The sequence below is a fragment of the Octopus bimaculoides genome, chromosome 2 (assembly GCF_001194135.2).
Source record: "Octopus bimaculoides isolate UCB-OBI-ISO-001 chromosome 2, ASM119413v2, whole genome shotgun sequence".
Classification (NCBI taxonomy): domain Eukaryota; kingdom Metazoa; phylum Mollusca; class Cephalopoda; order Octopoda; family Octopodidae; genus Octopus; species Octopus bimaculoides.
In genome coordinates, this window is record NC_068982.1 from 66881115 (window position 1) to 66887218 (window position 6104).

The 6104-nt window shown below is 39.6% G+C and overlaps 1 protein-coding gene and 1 long non-coding RNA gene across 6 annotated transcripts in view; one reads left to right on the top strand and one right to left on the bottom strand.

Annotated features, from left to right (window-relative positions):
* The window catches only part of LOC128251250 (uncharacterized), a 23185-nt gene extending 17568 nt beyond the window's left edge, over positions 1–5617 (top strand). Inside the window, exon 3 of the long non-coding RNA XR_008267039.1 lies at positions 5250–5617. This is a non-coding gene — a long non-coding RNA (uncharacterized LOC128251250). The remainder of the gene's footprint in view (positions 1–5249) is intronic.
* The window catches only part of LOC106878549 (uncharacterized), a 319929-nt gene that overhangs the window by 83084 nt on the left and 230741 nt on the right, over positions 1–6104 (bottom strand). The gene's annotated exons all lie outside the window — the stretch shown is intronic.

Here is a 6104-nt window from a genome sequence, read left to right on the forward strand (position 1 = left end):
AAGAGAGGAGGAGAGGGGGATGGGAGGGAGGGAGGGGAAGGAGAGGGAAGGGAGAGGTGAGAGGGAGAGAGAGAGAGAGAGAGAGAGAGAGAGCTTAGTTCACATTGCAGAATCTATTCAAGAACATCAAAAGAGATTTGACAAAGAGAAGTGTGATAAAATCACACATAGTCCTAATGGTAGGTGTACAGCAATAGAGCTAACCCATACCTTACAGGCATTCACTTGTATCCTGGGAAATTACCCAGGTTCTAATGCATCAAAGGATTTAACACTAACTTCTATAGTCTGTAGTGAATTGACAACAAATTGTGTATTAAAGATGCAAGTGGTATCTTGTCAGCAAGATTACCCAGGTTCTAATGCATCAAAGGATTTAACACTAACTTCTATAGTCTGTAGTGAATTGACAACAAATTGTGTATTAATGATGCAAGTGGTATCTTGTCATGGCTCACATATAGTGAAATAAGCAATAGTGTTGGTGATGGTGATAGTTTTTTGTGTGGATTAGGTATTGGTGCTGGCGGGGGTCATGCTTCTAGTAGTGATGTTTGAAGTAGTGATTTGAGTTTGGAATGTGGTGATGGATGGGATTTTGTACAGGTTGTGATGGTGGTTGTGCATCTGAAATCTGGTGGTGACAGTGGCTGCCACTGTAGTGGTATTATTAGAAGAGGTAGTGGTGATAGTGATCTTGTAGATATAGTTGTTGTAGTAATGTCCATAGTAAAGGTGTTAGCAATTTGGTGGCTGCAATGGTGTAGTGATATTGATTTCAGTGGTGAGGGTGGTGGTGGTGGTGATGATGATGATGATGATGATAATGGTGGTGATAGTGGTGGTGATGATGATAATGGTGGTGATAGTGGTGGTGATGATGATAATGGTGGTGATAGTGGTGGTGGTGATGATGATAATGGTGGTGGTGGTGATGATAATGGTGGTGGTGGTGGAAATGATGATAATGGTGGTAGTGGTAATAATTATGATAATGGTAGTGATGATGATGATGATGATGGTGGAGGTGATAGTGGTGGTGCCGGTGGTGACGATGATGATTTGGTAGGTGTAGTGATGGTGGAGGTATTTATGTAGACTGGTGTTGGTTGGTAGTACAGTAATCACAGTGATGATTTGGTGTTGGTAGTGGTAGTAGTGGTAGAGAAGGTGATTAGATATTAGCAGAATGTATACGATCTTCAGGTTATACATCTAAGACAAGTGAGCTTAGCAGACCCTATTCCTTGTCAAGCTATCTCAGCTGGTGGTACTGAACTCAATAGTGTACACTAATGAAAATCTATAACTTAATTATGCTAGAAACACTGAAATACCTAACAGCAAGTCATATGAGTGCTAACATGGCCTAATAGAAATGTTTTAATTAGGTAAATGACATACTTATGAATGGATCTGGTAGCTGGAAAGTGAAAGAGGCCAGTCATGTGTGTGTGTGTGTGTGTGTGTGTGTGTGTGTGTGTGCGTGCGCACATATTTTTCACTGCGTTCACCAATGTCTCCATCTCTAACAATGCGACTGTCCTGTCATACTCTCACAAACTTATCTTCACCACCCAACAGCATGGCACCTTGGGCAAGTGTCTTCTACTATAACCTTGGGTCAACCAAAGCCTTGTGAGTAAGTTTGAAATACAGAATTTGAAAGAAGCCTGCTATATATATATATATATATATATATAAGTGTGTTTGTGTTAGCTCCCAACCATTGCTTGACAACTAGCGTTGGTGTGTTTACATCCCCATAGCTTATAAGCAAAAGCGAGTGATACAATAAGTACCAGGCTTAAAAAAATAAGTACTGGGGTCAATTCATTTGACTAAAATTCTTCAAGGTGGTGCCCCAGCATGGCTGCAGTCTAATGACTGAAGCAAGCAAAAGATAAAAGACGAACACCCTATATACGTGTGTGTGTGTTTGTGTGTGTATGTGCACGTGCGCATGTACATATGCATTTTTCACTGCATTCACATCTGTCCCCATCTCTAACTATGCCACTATCCTGTCACACTCTCACAAATTGAACTTCCCCACCCCAAATTCCTGATCCTTTGGCCTCCCCATTCTCTCTTCTATTCACCTCCTTGTACTTTGAGTACACTTATGAATGGATCTGGTAGCTGGAAAGTGAAAGAGGCCCGTCATGTGTGTGTGTGTGTGTGCGTATATGCACACATATTCTTCTCCCTTGTTATCTGGGGTTGCCATGTATCTCCTCCATCCTCCAAAATAAGACACCTGTTCCTAGCTGCCTTCATACTTTAGCCTCTCAAGACCTGGCACAAAGTCACTTCTTTCAACAATAGACTGTCACTTAGTCAAAGGATCTTATTTTGTGAGTTACGTAGCTACCCCACTAGTGTTGGTGCCACAGAAAAAAAAAAACGCAACCAATGCACTCTATGAAGTGGTTAGTTTTAGGAAGGACATCTAGCTATAGAAACCTTGCCAGAAGTGGAAATTGTTGTTTAAAGCAGGCCTCTAGCTTCTTGGATCTTGTCAAACCATCCAACAAATGCCAGCATGAAATGGAGATGTCAAATGATGATCATGTGTGTGTGTGTGTGCGCATGTGTGTTTGTGTGTGTTTGTGTGTGTGTGCGAGAAAGAGAGAGAGAATGCAAATGATAGTGAGAGAGAGAATGAGGAAAAGTATGTGTATGTATGTGTGAGAGCACGCACATGAAAGAGAAAGAGAAAATGTGTATATGTATGTGTGTGTGTGTGTATGCATGTGAAAGAGAGAGAGAGAAAATGAGGAAAAGTATATGTAGGTGTTTGTGTGTGAGTATGTGTGAGCGTGTGCATGTTTGTGAGAGAGAGAATGAGACGGTTAGAGAGAGGGAGAGAGGAAATGAGAGACAGTTAGAGAGAGAGAATGAAGAAAAGTGTGTGTATGTGCGAGTGAGAGAGAGAAAGAGTGTGTGTTTGTGTCTCTTTGTCTCGATATTGAAGAATAGTTGCAAACAAGCACCACTGACACAAGAAATTTTGTTTGCTTCCCATCTTTCATGGAAACATGCCTGGCTATGGATGTCACATATTACTTTGCTTGGAGACAGGTGCAGGCCGAAGACAGAAAAGGCATTTGGCCAAAGAAAAAACAACTCTGCCTCAATGAATTCTGCCTGACCCATGCAGGTAAGGAAAAATGGATGTTAAAACGATGATGATGATGATGATGATAATGATTATATGGGTATGCACATACAGGTGTGGCTGTGTGGTAAGAAGCTTGCTTCCCAACCACATGGTTCTGGGTTCAGTCTCACTGCATAACATCTTGGGCAAGTGTCTTCTCCTATAGCCTCGAGCCAACCAGAGCTTTGTGAGTTGATTTGTGGATTTGGTAGATGGAAACTGAAAGAAACCTGTCACGTGTGTGTGTGTGTCTGTGTATGTGTGTGTGTGTGTGTGTGTGTGTGTCTGTGTATGTATGTGTGTGTGTGTGTGTGTGTGTGTGTGTGTGTGTGTGTCTTTGTGCTTGTGTTTGTCCCCCACAACTGCTTGACAATTGGTGTTGGTGTGTTTACATCTCCATGGCTTAACAGTTCAGCGAAAGGGCCAATAAAATAGGTACTAGACTTTTATAAAAGAAACAAGTGTTGTAGTCAATTTGTTTGACTAAAACCCTTCAAGGTAGTGCCCCAGCATGGCCACAGTTAAATGACTGAAACAAATAAAAGATATAAGATATGTATGCAGACACAACTATTACTGAAAATGACTAAGATTTAAACAAATACATGCACAAATTTATATAGGAATATACAAGAAAACATTAGAAAGTTGATGTGTAAAATTACGCATTCAATGTAGGAAAATAGATGTATTCATGTTACTGTAGGTAATAAAACCGTCTTCAACAGTGAAGAGTCAAACAAAATATGTCAGCTACAACCAAATAATAGTCTGTCTTTATATGTACAACCTTTCACATCAAATGGTCATCTGAAAGGTGACCTTGAACAAACGCCAGTGCAGACTAATGACTAGTATGTCTCTGAAACAAGAAACATTAGGAGGAGTCGAAGACAGATTTTAATAAGTTTTAATAATGATTTAGGATACATCTGAAATGTGTACATATTGATACATGTGTCTCTAATGTCTTTGGGGAAAGACATAAATGCAATGATGATGATAATGATGATGATGACAGTGATGGTGACGATGATGATACAGGTTGTTTGTCTGCAAATATACATGTGTTGTGTATATCTGTGTGAGTGTGCATGTGTGTGCAATTTCATGAACATAAACAACACACACATATTTACATGCATATGTGTATTTGTGTATGCCTGTGCAATCATACACAAACACACATATAGAAGAATGCATTTGTGAAATCACATGCACACAAACACACATACATGCACACATACATACATACATACATACATACTCAAACATACACACACACAAAAACACATGCCAAATCTTTCAATTATTCATTTATGTTAATAAGACTAGAAAAGCCCTATTCATCAGTGAGTTTCATCAAGCACACCGTAACACATGACAAATATGTTGTATAAATTTTCAGACTTGATTTCGTAATTTGAATACATCCTCTGCTCTTAGTCTTTGAGATGCACTGGATTATCTCATTCCATTTTGAATTCCAATTGTGTTAGATAAAATTTTATAACAGCGAGTGACATAGAAAAAAAAACACTTGAACAGCATGAATTCACATTTTTAATTCAATTCAACATCCAGCACTTGAATGATGATCACAATGATGTGGATGACAACCATCATCATCATCGCCACCACTGGTTTATTGTCCATTTTTTCCATGTGCGCATAGATTCACACAGAATTTATTGAGACAGATTTTCTATAGCTGGATGCCCTTCCTGCCACTAACCCTTACATGCTTCCAAGCAATGTAATAGCTCTCCCATGGCTGGATATGCTTTCAAAGAATACTGGAAATGACTGACACTGCTTGTATGACAATGATACTCATTTAAAACTATTTTGCAATATCAAGACAAAACACTTGGTTGGTAGAGTTAAAATGGCACTTTTGACTTATTGAAATATTCAAAATGTTTAATTCTTACACATATTCACCTGATGAAAACAGTTTTTTTTTTCACATGATGTAATATTTATATTCACCAAAAAAAAAACACATCTGAAACAGCTGTAGTGAACCACAATCCATCTGTTGTTGTTTATATATTCTTTTATTCTTTTCTTTTACTTATTTCAGTCATTTCACTGCAGCCATGCTGGAGCACCGCCTTTAGTCGTGAAGCACCGTCTTTAGTCGTGGAGCACCGCCTTTAGTCGTGGAGCACTGCCTTAACAACATGGACAGGGTGTTTATTTCATGCTACCTGCATTATTGAGGTCACTATGCAAGTTCGCAGGATCATGAGCCCTGATGGGAGGTGGGAGGAGTGTCAGTATCTTGCTAGGGGATGAGGGGACTATGGTGAGATGGCAAATGGGTGCAGAACACTCATATCTTGCAGGGAAAAGGGGAGAGAGGAATAGCAAAAGATCAATAGGAACTGTAAGAAATAAATAATAGTAATGAGGTGCTTGGGTGCCTCCACACTGTACAAACTAAGTAGAAGTGGGTGGATGGGTGGGTTGCATTTTAGGGGGAGCTAGGAATGAAGAGGCAGAATGTTAAGATTAGAAGGGTTGAAGGGTGGGTGAAGCAAGAAACATGAGCTGAGAAAGATAGAGGGATGCAGAAGAAAGGATGGGGGAAGTGAATAGCAGGAGTAGTGTATATATATATATATATAAATATATATATATATATATATATATACTTTTTTTACTCTTTTAGTTGTTTCAGTCATTTGACTGCAGCCATGCTGGAGCACCAGCTTTAGTCGAACAATTCGACCCCAGGACTTATTCTTTGTAAGCCTAGTACTTATTTTATTAGTCTCTTTTGCTGAACCACTAAGTTACGGGGACGTAAACACACCAACATCGGTTGTCAAGCAATGGTGGAGGAACAAACACAGGCACACAAATACACACACACGACAGGCTTCTTTCAGTTTCCATCTACCAAATCCACTCACAAGGCTTTGGTTGGCCTGAG